This window comes from Canis aureus, chromosome 2 (genome assembly GCF_053574225.1).
Source record: "Canis aureus isolate CA01 chromosome 2, VMU_Caureus_v.1.0, whole genome shotgun sequence".
In the NCBI taxonomy this organism is placed as follows: Eukaryota; Metazoa; Chordata; class Mammalia; order Carnivora; family Canidae; genus Canis; species Canis aureus.
In genome coordinates this window covers 5610927-5625728 of record NC_135612.1, presented here as the reverse complement: position 1 = coordinate 5625728, position 14802 = coordinate 5610927, and the positions used below count along the sequence as shown (strand labels likewise).

Sequence of the window (14802 nt, the reverse complement as noted above, 5' to 3'; positions counted from 1 at the left end):
TAATAATGTAATTTACTCTTATTTTTGTGTGTTTCCACCAAGCATTAGGCATAAAAAGATCTGCTTAAGAAAATACAAATAAAATCTGGGAACTTCCTTTTAAAAGGATTCATTCTGCCTTTCCATTTACTTTCTAGCTAACACTCCTTTTCATCAAGTCGTTTAAAAAAATAGTTGTTTTGAAAGAAAAAGAATGCATTCACATGGGCATTGTCCCTCTGTATTCCTGTGTCTTTCCAACAAGGAACAGGATGGGATTTCAATAATCCTAATTTGTGGGCATCTAGAGAAAACTGTTTGTTCCAAATCCATACAAATGCTGAATCACAACATCTGAGGAGGGTGATTTTGCTAGGGAAATTCATTGAGCAGTAATCTTAACATTGACTGAGGATTAAGTAAATGGTGAGAAAATGGAGATCCCCTTGTACCCAGCAGTCCTTATAACTGCTAATTTACTACATGATGCTAATTAAATGAAGTTAGCCTCATAATGGCAATGTATGGTGCCTGTGTAGGAAAGCTGTTAACATAATTATATCTCTAACACAGGGGGCAAAGCAGATTACAATTATTAGAAAGCCATGGGATACAGACTACCGTGAGTGTTACAACATTAGGAAGTGGATTTACAATCCTAAATTTCCCAAATACAGTCTAAATTTTGTATTTAAATTTCTGTTCATTAGATGACATTTAATAGAAATATTTGAAAAGTAAGTATTCTTCTATAGGTAGTAAGTTTTCAAATTCAGGAAAGAGAATATGTATTTATGTGCACCTGTGTGTGTATGTGGGTAAAATATATTTTGGTGTACAATTTCCTGCCTTGTCAAAATATTACCTCTTTTGAAAGATAGATGATGTGACACTTATGTATCAAACCATAAATAAAAATTGGTTTGTAAGAATGAGAATACCTTATTATGCAATACTGGATTGCACTTTTTAGAATGCTTTCTACCTCTTATCTCCTACTAGGGTAACATATTCTTAAATATTAGTCAAAGAATATCAGGCTGAGAAAAGGACAAATCTCAAAGTTAAAGGTATTTTCAAAGCCACTTTGCCTTATTTAATCCTACTGGCATTCAGTAATGCCCTAACTCCAATACTATGCACAAGAAAAGAGGCTGGCAAAACAAACCTGCCCATTTTCAAAACTTTTATTTATTATTTTAATTATTATTAGTTTCAAGAGAAAGTATACCATTTATAGTACAAATATATTGACAATTTAAATATAATTTTTTAAAAGATTTATTTATTTATTCATGATAGAGAGAGAGAGGCAGAGACACAGGAGGAGGGAGAAGCAGGCTCCATGCAGGGAGCCCGACGCGGGACTCGATCCTGGGACTCCAGGATTGCGCCCTGGGCCAAAGGCAGGCGCTAAACCGTTGAGCCACCCAGGGATCCCCTATATATAATTTAAATAAAAGTAAAATTTCTGGAATGATTCTGAGCAAATAATGAGGTAATATTCAAACACCAATAAAATGAAAAAAAAATTTGATATACCTAAAACCTGTAAGCTAGTCATGTACAATATCGCAAATGTTTTAAATATTGTTTCCCTAGAATTCTGGTTAATCTGGCTTTTTGAAAATTCTAAAATGGAATAATGCTTGCCTTGAGAGCATCAGAATATCATAAAATATTCTTAGAATAATTGATTAAGCAGGTGATTAAGGATGAAGGCAACTGAAACTTCTTGTCCTCTGCCATGAATTACAAAAGAAACTGGATATTTATTGATGAGAGAAGAATGAACATTTGCTTATTCCCTTCTATATTTCAGGAACTTTATATATGTTGTCTAATTTAAGTTTCAAAACAACTATACAAGGCAAGCACTGTTATTGTTTTGCTTTTATTTATTGATAAGGCTTCAGAGATTCAAAATAGTCAAATTACTTGTCCAGGGTCATCCACTCAGCTTCTCTCCACATCTAGTTATTTGTAAATTATCAACCATGCAATTCTGCTATCCAGTACACATAGATACAATGAGCCCTCAGAATTTATTTTTATAATATAACAGAATTATAACTTATGTTTATATATTTGTGTTTTGGCAATTTTATGTTGAAGAACAGAAAATGAAGTTGTGAATACCCATATATTCATTACTCAGAATATTTAAATGTTATATATATTTCATTCTTTGCTTTATGCATATATTTATATGTAAAATAATTACAGATGCCTTTGTGCTTTCCTCCTCTATTCTCACATTTTCTCCTTTAATGTGTAACATTACCACCCATGTTTAAAATATCAAATATATGCCTGAAGCTAAAAAATATTATATAAAATATGTTTATTTTATTTAATAATTGCATACTGAACCTATGTAACTCTTCTCATTTAAGTTTTAACATAAATTAGGTTATAGAGATTTAATTCACCATAATGGGAATGGATCTATTAATACAATGGAATACCACATAGCAGTTTAAATACATGAAGTAAATTTCTAATCATTTGGAAATTATTCCATTTTCAAATAAAATTTATTTTAAATGATAGAGTAAGTGGCGTGTACTGTTATTGAGTTGTGAGGCATTCTTAGAGAAGCCTAAATTAATTGAGAAAAGCAAGGTATAATACAAATAAATTTTGTAAAAATACAAAATTTTTTATTTTACCAGTCATTCTAACAATTCAAATATTTACCAATAATGTGCATAATTAATGAGCGAACAATGTAATTATTATCTAAATCAAGAAATATGTATTAAAATTTGAAATTTGACAACAGATTGTAAAGAAGTATATATTGATAATATATCCAGCAGTGAAAATTTACTACTTCATTTTGTGACTTTCTCAATCATTCAGTCCTCTTATTTTTTATTTTTTTTTCAGTCCTCTTATTTTTGTTGTGAATGCGTTTGACACTTCTGGTATATGACAAATGTGTGCCTGCGTATATATATGTGTGTATATGTATTCATGTATATGTATATATTCATAAATGTATATATTCTTATACATTGTATATGAAAGAGTATAAAATATATGAAGAGATACTATGTAAAGATGATATAGGTAGTAAAGTATCTAAATAATATGGATTGTAAGGTTATTTATATAGTGTACAAGTATAGATCAGTATTTTGTCTCTTACTAAAACCTTTTAGTGGGACGCCTGGGTGGCTCAGTGGTTGAGTGTCTGCCTTTGGCTCAGGTTGTGATCCTGGGATCCTGGGATTGAGTCCTGCATTGGGCTCCCCTCAGGGAGCCTGCTTCTCCCTCTGCCTGTGTCTCTGCCTCTCTGTCATGAATAAATGAATAAAATCTTTAAAAAGTGGAAACAAAAAACCTTTCAGTTAGATTTTTAAATCCCCAGTTACTGTATTTTAACTTGTGATAAAAATCCCTTTTTATATTTTTCCTCACATCATCTTTATGCTTTCTTTTGACTTACCTAACTTACTTTGTATTCACCTGTCCACCGATTTTTATATTTCAGTGTCAGTGAAGATGTAGCTTGCAAGTAACAGAAAACCAGAAAAAATACTTGTATAAGAAGAAGTCTAGAGGTAGTATAGCCTCCAGGATAGATCTGTTATGCAGTTTAGTTTATGTCTTTAGCATCAAATTTCTTTTCCACATTTTTGCTTTGCCATTTTCTATTTATCTTTACAATTCAACAAATAGCCTAATCCATAATAACATTTAATGTATACTAATATATAATTTACCATTTATATTATGTTGAGATATTATATCATTATATTATATAGGTATAATGTGATATATATGATATATAGGCAGAATATTCCTATAAAACATAGTCCAATTGAAAAAACTAAACATTTTCTTTTTTAGTACAATGGTATTTTTCCATCCTGTTTCCTTGAGTCAAATTCTCATAAATTCCCATTCTAGAATCATTAGCTATGTAGTGGAATTTTCTGTGTACCAATCAGATCTGTCTTTGGAAGTTGGTCTTGAATAGCATCTTCAGAGGTATTAGGTAGAAGATACAGAATATTTGAAAAAATAAAATAGAATTTCTATTTGAAGCAAAAATGGGGAATAGTACTGATAAGAAAAGGAACATTGTTATGCTATAGTCACTGTTTTCAATTTTAGAAAACTTTGATTCTTTTTCCAATTTTGCCTTCTTTTACATATAATTGTATATTTTCTTTCATTTTAATTTTCTCTTTGATTTTCAAATATACTTATTTTATGGTTTCTTTCAAATTATTTTAACATTTTCATTCAGAAGGTCTTTGATTCTTTTCATTCTTACTTTCACCCCTCTTTTATTCTTTTTGCAATTTTTAATTTTGTACTAATTTTGCACAGAGTTAATTACCTTCCAGTTCAATAAATTGTGGGTAATAAAAAAGATGTGACAAATGATTTATGAAATTTAGAATAGTAATTTCTTATAGTTAATTCAGGTTAGAGGTTTGGGTTACTGATTTCTTATAGTTTATTTTTTTCTCTCTCAGTCATCTCTTTATCTTTTTCTGGGTGGTGAACAGTGTGTCTTTAATACTCCATTTCTTGCATAGATCATTTCAAAGACAGACAAAGCAAAGACACTATTTATTCAATAATAAACTATTGTAGTTGGTGAGGGTCCCCCATGAACAGAATTCAACTTCCATTTGTATAGAGGTGACTGGGTATCTTAAAAGGAGAGTGAGGGAGTAAGGATAGGGAATTAAGGGAGGTTGAGTGGACTCAAGGAAGTGGAAATTTACAAAATTAGGAAGAAGGGTTGGGTCATGTGACTAGGCCAGTTTGCTAACTGGCTGAGTAACTTAGGCTCCTATCTTCCTACAGAGACCAGGAGACCAGGTCCCTCTGTTCCAGTGATGACTGGAACAAATACTAAGTTCTTTTGGCAGCCTCACTCTATCTCAGGCAGGCATTGTAAAGGGAGTTGGACTCATCCCAGGGATGTGGCCTGGAGCTGTTAGAAGCTATTTTTCAGGACTCTTATTTTGTGTCTATGAGTGTGTGTGTGTCAAGGAGAGTTGGTGAGCTAGATAAAATCATATGTGCTGCTTTTCTCCAATCATTTTTAATAAATAAAGGTTGAGTCCTAGTCAAGAAGAGGGCTCAGGAGAACCTGACTAAAGTTTGGTCAAGAATCTGTCAGCCATTGGGGCACCTGGGTGGCTCAGTCAGTTAAGCTTCCAACTCTTGGTTTTGGCTCAGGTCATGTGCTCATGGGTTGTGGGAATCTGTGCTCAACGGGGAGCCTGCTTGAAAGACTCCCTCCCTCCTTTCTCTCTTTCAAATAAATAAATAAATCTTAAAATGAAAAAAGAATCTGTGAACCATCACTTGGAGTTTCAGCAGTTCTACATGTTCCTCTTCCTAAAACAGGAATTACTTACCTCCTGGGTCAAATTTTAGGAGTGTTATCTCTAGTGTGTTGCTCAAGAGTTAGCTCAGATGTGTTCCTATTACTTGGATTTCCCTCTTCCTTTGTGGCTTATGATGGTTTTTCCTTTATTTGAAAATTATTTACTGTATGTTTGAAATTCATCATATTTTATCTTTATAGTTCAGTTTTTCTGGGATATTAAAAGGGACAGTTTACTTCAAGATAAATCAAAATTAAAATAGTTTGTTTTAAAATGTGAAATTGCCAGGGTAATGATAGAAATAATTACAAACTTTTTTATTTTACCAGTCATTCTAACAATTCAAATATTTACCAATAATGTGTATAATTAATGAGCGAACAATGTAATTATTATCTAAATCAAGAAATATGTATTAAAAATTGATTTGATTTCCAAAACTAAATTAGTACCATAAATATACAACACAAATTAGGGTTGAAATGTTATACTGATATGACTGACTGGAGATAAGCAGCCTAATAAGTTCAACTCTAGTCCTCATGGTAGAAGCTTCAAAGTTATTTCTGTTGGCTCCATGACAGTTTTTTTTTTTTTTTAACTCCTGTGTATATAATAGAAAGAATGCTAGTTATAAAGCTATATGTTTGTGTGAGAGTATAAGAGTCAAATTGTTAACTAAGAATTCTATAGAAAGTCTAGAGTACATCTGAGGTCCAGCTTCCCCCTACCCCATTCCAGGAGTTGAGCATTCCTGTGAAGCCTTCTGTAAGCCAAAATAGCATAAAGGGAAGAAACCATTATCATTACTTCATATGGAAAAATTTTTTGAGCATTTTCAGGCCCCCAGTATAACCTCTTTTAGTTTTTTCTGATACATTAGGACACATCTTGATAACAGATGCACAAAATCAGTTGAGGTGAAGCATAGATGCTCACAGACATAGCTCAAAACAATGGCAGCTTGATGGGGAGACATTGCGTGTAGTTTCCAGGGGAGGAACTTGGCTATGCCACTCTCACTGCTTGGGGTGCGTGCTGCCTTTATAGAGGCTTCCTACAAAACAAACCCTGAACACTATTTTTTTTCTTTTTGCCTTTATTCCTAAAAGTGAAAATCCTCTTCAGATTTCTTTCAGTTAGTGAAAACAGGTACAATATTAGGTCTTTTGTAAGTGAAGTGTCATAATGTTAACTTTCCTAAAGCAGGGGATACCTATAACTAAAATATTTTCCTAAAGTATGTTTCATTCTGTCAATCAAACAAGCTCTAATTTGCATACATATAATCTATTCCTTATGATTTAGAAAGTACCTAAACTGCATTTGAAGAATCTGAAGTCACAATTTAAACTCTAATTAAGAGCTTTGATTCTATGATCTACGTTGTTTGATTTTCCCATTCCTGATTTTATATATCTTACATATTCCATTTACTACATAATGAAACTATGATTTTCATGGAGTATTATGTACCCTCTGAATTTTAAGTTGTATTTCCATAGTATATGAAACATGACTCAGGCAGAGGCAAATTCTTGTTATCAAAAACTATGCCTGTGTTAATTTTCTACATTTATTTCCAGGATTCCCATTCTGCATGTAACTTGCAAATATTTAAGTCAAGTGATTAGAACCAAAACTAATTACCTGAACATGATTGCCTAAATTAAACCAAGTGTTTTCTTGTGAGATTTCTGAGACAGTGACATACATGTTGGAGAGTGCCCAGATGTGTGTTAAACACATTCATTTAAATTAATTTCTATTAAAAAAATATAAGTACTTCCTTAGATACTAGCCATAAGTAGAATAAAATACTCTCATAAAAATCATTATGTGTTCAGGGTATTATACTAAAAATCAGGGTATACAATATTGATGCAAAATATAGTGTGTATGCTTAATGGATTTATAATCCACTTGGGAGACTGATAATTTAGTGAAACCATGTCATGTTTATGCTAAGTTCCAAATTAGCTTTTTAAATAAAAATAGAGCTAGTGGGACAGAAACAGAAATGATTACCAGAAAAAAAAAAAAAAAAAAAAAAGAAATGATTACCAGGCTCAAAATGTTTTTAGGAATTTGAGTTTTAGACTGGGACCCAATGGAGGAAAGATAGGTTTCAGATCCAATTTTATAAACTGAAGTACCCTTTGGAGTCAACCCATGACTCAAGTGGAAGCCACATCCTTGAGGAGGTCAAGTCCTAACAGGGAAATAGCCACTCAGCTTGAGTGGATTCTGCAGGATTTGACCCAGAGTTGTCAGATATCCCAATTTTTATGAGAATAAGAAAATCTCAACTTTGTATTAAATGTCCAGATTTTTAAATACTAACAAGTGGTAACTTTAGACACACACATGCACAACTGGGCAGGACAAAAAAGAGTCTCAAACACTCCCAGAGTTTTAAGTCTGCCATTGCTACTAGTGTAAAAATCTGACTTAATATTTAACTAGTTAGAACAGAGTGGGAATTGCTATTTCAAATACTGCACTTCAGACAGAAATTTTGTAAGCTTATATGGAGAGCGTATTGCATTATTTGGAGGAAAAAAGTAAATACCAGTTTGGCTAGAGAGTTGCTATGGTGGGAATGTTTTTAATTGTTTGAATAGGACTTATGTCAATTTTTTATTGGTTTCTAGGGGAAACAACTGACAAAAGTGAGAGTGGCTAAGAGCCAAAATGATCAACTGACAGGAAAATATCAATCTCTTGCAACAGTAAGACACTACTAGAAAATACTTTTATGAAGGAAAAATAAGTTATATGTAAAATTTCTAAAAAGGGTTTTAGTTCACAGACTGAAATTTGTAAGCTCTTTCTTCAGAAGAAAATCTTTTTTAATAAATTAATTTACAAATAAACAATGAAACTGTCAATAGAATTCTAAAATTGGTATGTGTTCCTCCATGCATTTAGAAAATTTAACTTTAAAAAACAAATATTCTACTTGAAACCCATTCTACTCTCCTAAGTTGGACATAAAGAACCTCAGCAGGTATATGTAAATAAAACCCTTCAGGAGGATTGCATGACCTCTGCTCTTACCCAATGTCATGGTGATGGATGGTGTTATTCATCTGCCTCCTTGTACCATCATCACTTTGTAACAAAACTCTCTTTGGCCTTCCAGTTTATTTTTGCAGACAAACTTAATTATTTTCTTCAAAAATGCAAACTAAAGAAATATTTTAACTTAAAAATTTTTATTGAACTATAAGATCTCAGTCAATAGGCATCTGGCTGAAAAATAATTGAAAATTTGCTTACATTCCAAAGTACAATCAGAAATTTTCATTAAGATGAAGATGTCCATTGTATTTGTATTTGTTCAACATATGTTATCATATTACTTGCTTTCTTAAAATGTTTTAATGTGGATCATTATAAGGGCAAGTAGGTCAGATTTGATCTTTTATAAACTTTTTGGATGCAAATGTTTTCACCTTTATTAAGGTAATTAAAAGTTCAACTTTATTTCTTCTCATTGGAGGTTTTTGTGTTGGAGGTTTGCCCTGTTGCTGTCCTGAACTGAAGTATTGTCACTTTTGGATTAAAGATTTGCCTGCTAATCTGTCGCATGCATCTTACTGTATAATGTTGAAAATAAGTTTATAGAATCATTTGAATTTTGATTCACGGACGAATTTGAGAAATGAAGATATCATTAGAATTAACTAGTAGGAAAATTATTGAAAAGTTCTTAGTGAGATTTTTTTAAAAAATGCTGGTAACATGTACAAAGGAATAAAGACAAGATTGTGCTGTCACACAGTTCTCATGACTAAATGTATTTATACTTTTTTTATTAAGATTTTTTTTTTTTAAATTCATGAGAGAGACACACACACACACAGAGGGAGAGAGAAGCAAAGATATAGGCAGGAGAGAAGCAGGCTCCATGCAGGGAGCCCAATGTGGGACTTGATCCTGGGACCCCGGGGTTACGCCCTGGGCTAAAGGCATGCGCTTAACCGCCGAGCCCCCCAGGAGTCCCTGTATTTATACTTCTTTGTGAAAACTATAACTGATATGATGAGTAAATTTACTGAAAACTAAAAAACTATTCACCTTTGGGAGGTGAATTGCCGCAAAGAAATCTCAGTGGGCAAAATCAAAGATCAGGAGAGGAGATAGAATCTGATCAATTTTACTTGGATGGTCTCTACATTACAAGTGTTTTGTGAAAAACCATGGAACTTTAACAGCTCATTTACTTAAGGAGAATGTTGAAGCCATGGAATAAAGGAAGAATAGATCCAAGGAGAAGAAAGGTTTTCTGCTCTTTATCAGGGAAAACAAATGTTTCTCAAAGTTTGAAAAAGAATTTAAAATTACCTATTGAGTGAATGAAAATAACATAAGAGGGAATTTGTCAACCCAGGTATAAATATTTTCAGTGTTCTGCATATAATCCAAAAATAGAGCTGGATGAGAATTTATGAGGTGCTTACTGGGGTTTCAGGGCTATTACTTGACAAGGGATTTGACTTTCCTCCCACTGTGAGTTATGCTGATCAAAAATTGATAACTTGTATTAATTCAAAGTTGGTTTAGGTAGTTGTTTCAGTTCATTTTATTAGTTTATAGGATGAATGAATATGTTCTATGTAATATAATCAGGAAGCAAGAATTTTTCTCTAGTAACACAGGATCACATTTTTAGAAATGGTTTTTGCTATTGGCACAAAGAACATTTCCATGTCCCTAAAGATGGGCAGTGAGACTGAAAAGAGAGATGTACAGGTGCAGAAATCTAATAGTACTACTCAGTAAGACTTAGATAGCAACTCTTCAGTAAAAGAAGGGGAACTACTGCCAAAATAGACTGCTTAGGCAGACACCCATCAGGAAAACTCACTGAAATTCTGAATAATTTTTGTTGACTTCCAAAGCAACTTCTAATAATATTATCAACTATAGACTATCATTGTTTATTTTTAAGGTGATATCATGAAAAACTATATTATCTGTGTGTATAAGTGTGGCTCAGAAATTCAGTAGTGTCAAGTAGTCATTAAGGCATTGAATATATTGAAATGATGGCTGGCAATGATAACAATTCTATCAGCCTTACAGCCTGGTGGTTTCCAGTTCTTTATCCTAGACTCCTTGGTGACCCACATGCCTTTGCTTAGAAAGTTGTTCCATTGACATAGGAATCATTTAGGATCTATATTTTGCTTTCAGGTTTTAACTTTTTATAAAATAGTTATTGCAAGATGCAAATTAATGTATTTGAGGGGAATTTTGTAATTAAAATCTGACATAAATAAATCTCTGTGTCTATCACACTTCTGAAATATTAATGAGTGATAGACTTCTTTTTCTTTACCTTATTAGTGAGTATTCAGAAACATACAGTTCTTTAGAGTGTTCAGTCTATTTTTTTTTTTTTTTTTTTTTTTTTTTTTTTTTAATTTATGATAGTCACAGAGAGAGAGAGAGAGAGAGAGAGGCAGAGACACAGGCAGAGGGAGAAGCAGGCTCCATGCACCGGGAGCCTGATGTGGGATTTGATCCCGGGTCTCCAGGATCGCGCCCTGGGCCAAAGGCAGGCGCCAAACCGCTGCGCCACCCAGGGATCCCGAGTGTTCAGTCTAATGTGCAAAATAGGAAGTCAGTAGATATGTTTACTCTTCAGGCTGCAATCATGTGGTAGTTGTTGTTTTAGTTGGTTGTTGTTTTAGTTGTTTTAATGATTTAAAATTTAAAAAATTAGATAAAAACATTGAGTTGCCTTTACACTTGTATTCACATTTAGTATAAATTGAAGCTTTAAGAAGCTTAATATTTTAAAAAATAGACATAGATTTCTGAGAAATATAGCTTTCAGTTTTCAAAGCAATATTCAATATATAATGCCATTAATCTTCAACGAGATGTAAGATATTTAGAATGATTGAAATTGTATTTGTAGCAAAAATATTCACTACCATGTTTATAAAATTGAATTAACCAGGGACAGTGCAGGACATTGAAGAGAAAGGAGTTTGGGAGCAAAAATAGCATGTGAACACAAGGACAACACTTCAGTAAATAGCTTATCCATCTTCATGCATACCGATCCGAGTACAAAAGAAGAGAACAGAAAGAACTGTAAGAATAGTTGACAGATGATATTCCTGTGAGAAACATTTGAGAGCACAATACAATTTTACCTTTTAGTCATCAAAACAGAGAGATCTCATCTCCATTTCTCAACCAGAAAATGTTAGCATGTGTAGTGATGACATTGTGAGACTGACCATGTAGAGGCATCAATAGACATAAAACAGGCAATGAGACACAGTGATGGTGATTGCAATGAATAAAGGAATTTATGAAATCTCCCAGAGGACTAAACTAACATGACATTGCATAGAAATAAGAGGAAAAGCAGATAAGGCCAAGTGGTAGTGCTTTCAAACTATCTAGCATGAGAGGATATATTTTTGTAAATTTTCAGTGTTTTCATACCAATACTTTTATAAAGTAAAATAAAAATAAATTATACCAAAAATTAACTGAACATGGATTACAGATCTAAAGTTAAAAGGCAAAACTATAAAACATCTAGAAGCTAACATGGGAGAAAACTTAAATGACCTTAGGTATGGTGATAACTTTCTAGATACAACACCAGAGGCACAATCTATGAAATAGATAATTGATAAGATGGAGAAGAAAAATAACAGACTGGGAAAACATATTATTAAAAGATACATCTGATAAAGGACTGTTATCCAAAATACACAAAGGACTCTTAAAACTCAACAGTGGAAAAAACAAACGAAAACAAAACAACCCAGCTTAATAAGTAAGACAAAGACTTTAACATATACCTCACCAAGGAGGATTACAGATGGCAAATAAGCATAGGGAAAGATGCTCCACATCATAGGTTATCAGGGAAATGCAAAATCAAGCAACAGTACAATGCCACTGTGGACCTATTAGAGTGACCAAGATACAGAACACTGACAGTACCCAATGTTGATGACAGTGTGGAGCAACTAGAACTCTCATTTAGTGCTGATAACAGCAATTCTGCAAAACATTTTTTTTTTTTTTTGGCAGTTTCTTACAAAATTAAGCATACTCTTACCATGGGATTCAGCAGTTGTACTCCTTGATATTTACTCAAAGGAGCTGAAAACTTATGTGCACACAAAAACCTGAACAAAGGTACTTACTTACAGCACTTTCATTCATAATCACCAAAGCTTGGAGACAACCAAGTTGTCCTTCACTAGGTGAATAGATAAATAAACTATGGTGCATTCAGAAAATGAAATATTTTTTTAAAGATTTTATTTATTCATGAGAGAGAGAAAGAGAGAGAGAGAAAGGCAGAGACACAGGCAGAGAGAGAAGCAGGCTCCATGCAGGGATCCTGATGTGGGACTCGATCTCGGGTCTCCAGGATCAGGCCCTGGGCTGAAGGCAGTGCTAAACCCACCCGGGCTGCCCTGAAATACTTTTTAGAATTAAGAATATATGATCTAATGGTCCATGAGAAGACATGGAGGGAACTTAAATACATGTTACTAAGTGAAATGACCCAACATGAAAATGCTACATGTATGATTCAACTATGTGACATTCTGGAAAGGCAAAACTATAGAAATAGTAAAAATATATCAGTTGTTTCCAGGATTGATGGAAGGGGTGTATTAGACTGACCACAGAGAATTTTTAAGACAGTGAAAATGCTGTTTGGTACTATCATGATGGATATACACCATTACACATTTGTCTAAACCCACAGAATGGACACCTAGGGCAGATTGTAATGTAAATTATGGATTTGAGGTGGTTATGATGTGTCAGTGAAGTTTCAGTTTCATCTTTGGTAAAAAATAAAAATGCCATTCTGTTGAGGGGAATGTCAATAATAGGGGGGTCTATTCAGGTGGCAGGTGGAAAGGTACCTGGGAACACTGTATGTTCTTCTCAATTCTGTTGTAAACCTAAAACTCCTCGAAAAATATTTCTTTAAAAAACAAATGAATGAATAAAATAATCTTGCCTTGTAAACAAAAATAAACAATGAGAGTTTTGACGAAGAATAACAGTCATTTATTTGGTCATGAATACAATTTACCATAAAGTACAAATTCTGTATCTATCTAACTTCTTTGAAAATGGACTTCTATATAGATACAGAGAAAGGTATAGATAAAAATGTGTAGATATAATCATTCTCCAGGAAAGACAATATGAAGTTCTGTTTGTACATACAACATAGTATGCTACTCACTGAGACAGGTTATTATCTCATTTTTAAAATGTATTTGAGTACCTGTGGAGCATTCCTCCTTTTTCAAGTGCTATAACACAAGTGCTGTGTTTTCTTACACAGTTGCTATAGAAACTCTGTATGTTATTGGATAGTAAATTAGGAAACTCATAAAACCTTTTTGAAACACACAGATTAGAAATCTTGTATGGTTGGTTTAGTTATTTGCAATGCATCCCTGAAAAAGAATTCAATGACTCTAATCAAGTAAGTGATATTTCTCATTACTACCATTTCTCTTGTACATTTCTTTTTGTAAAGTAAATAAGGAGACTGATGAGTGGTTAATGGATGAGGAAAACCATCTTATATGAATGAATTCTAAGAGTTTACATATATACATACATATGACACATATACACATGTATGTGTATATATATGTGTGTAGATGTATTTGAGTGTATACATATACATATTTGTATATATATGTATGAGTTTTTAAAAGCTTTAATTTATTAATTCAAAGTTGTAATTCATAATTGCATAAAAGTTTGCTTCAGGCTACACCTATGAAGGTGAGAGAAAAATCTCCACAAATAATGCAAGCTTATTGTTGAATCATTGTGCAAAATGTGCTGGCAATATTAAAGTAGCTTTTATTATATTGTGTCTTTCTTGCCCTTTATGTCCATCTTCCTATAAATAGCAATGAATATATAAAATGTTAAGATGTGGGAATTTAATTTGTACAGCTGACATAGTGAGATTGTAATGGTTGCAACATTCTATTATCCATGGAATTTCCTATTCCTTGGAAGTTAATAGCTCTCTTTTAAATACCAGTTTTTTAATTCAAAACACAAAGATCAGACCTACACTGCCTTAGTGAAGGGCAGGTGATATGACATAATTACCTGGTGAAATCAAGGTTTGCCTTTATTGCTTAGTTAGAGAAAAGAGCCCTTTAATGTCTTTAAGGCAGGTTTCCACACATCATGGAGGAGAACTAAAATGGTCAATAATGTGGAAAAGCTGTAAGGTGAAGAACAATCTTAAAACATCACTAATATTTCCGTAAAGATAAAAACCTAAGTAGTTTATTTATTAAAAGCATAGAAATTGAAATAGCTATACTGACAAATATAGACTCATTTACTTAAATGTCTGTTAGGCAAAGAGAAATATCATTGCTCACCAGATCTCAGAGTACCTGAACACAGGAAGTACCTT

At 32.9% G+C, this 14802-nt stretch overlaps 2 long non-coding RNA genes across 7 annotated transcripts in view; one reads left to right on the top strand and one right to left on the bottom strand.

The window, feature by feature from the left end:
- LOC144292277 (uncharacterized) overlaps positions 1-14802 on the bottom strand; it is an 87747-nt gene that overhangs the window by 20828 nt on the left and 52117 nt on the right. The window lies entirely within an intron of this gene.
- The window catches only part of LOC144292313 (uncharacterized), a 47531-nt gene that overhangs the window by 27069 nt on the left and 5660 nt on the right, over positions 1-14802 (top strand). For both annotated transcript variants that reach the window (XR_013359757.1, XR_013359755.1), the window contains one exon: positions 7994-8071. This is a non-coding gene — a long non-coding RNA (uncharacterized LOC144292313). The remainder of the gene's footprint in view (positions 1-7993; positions 8072-14802) is intronic.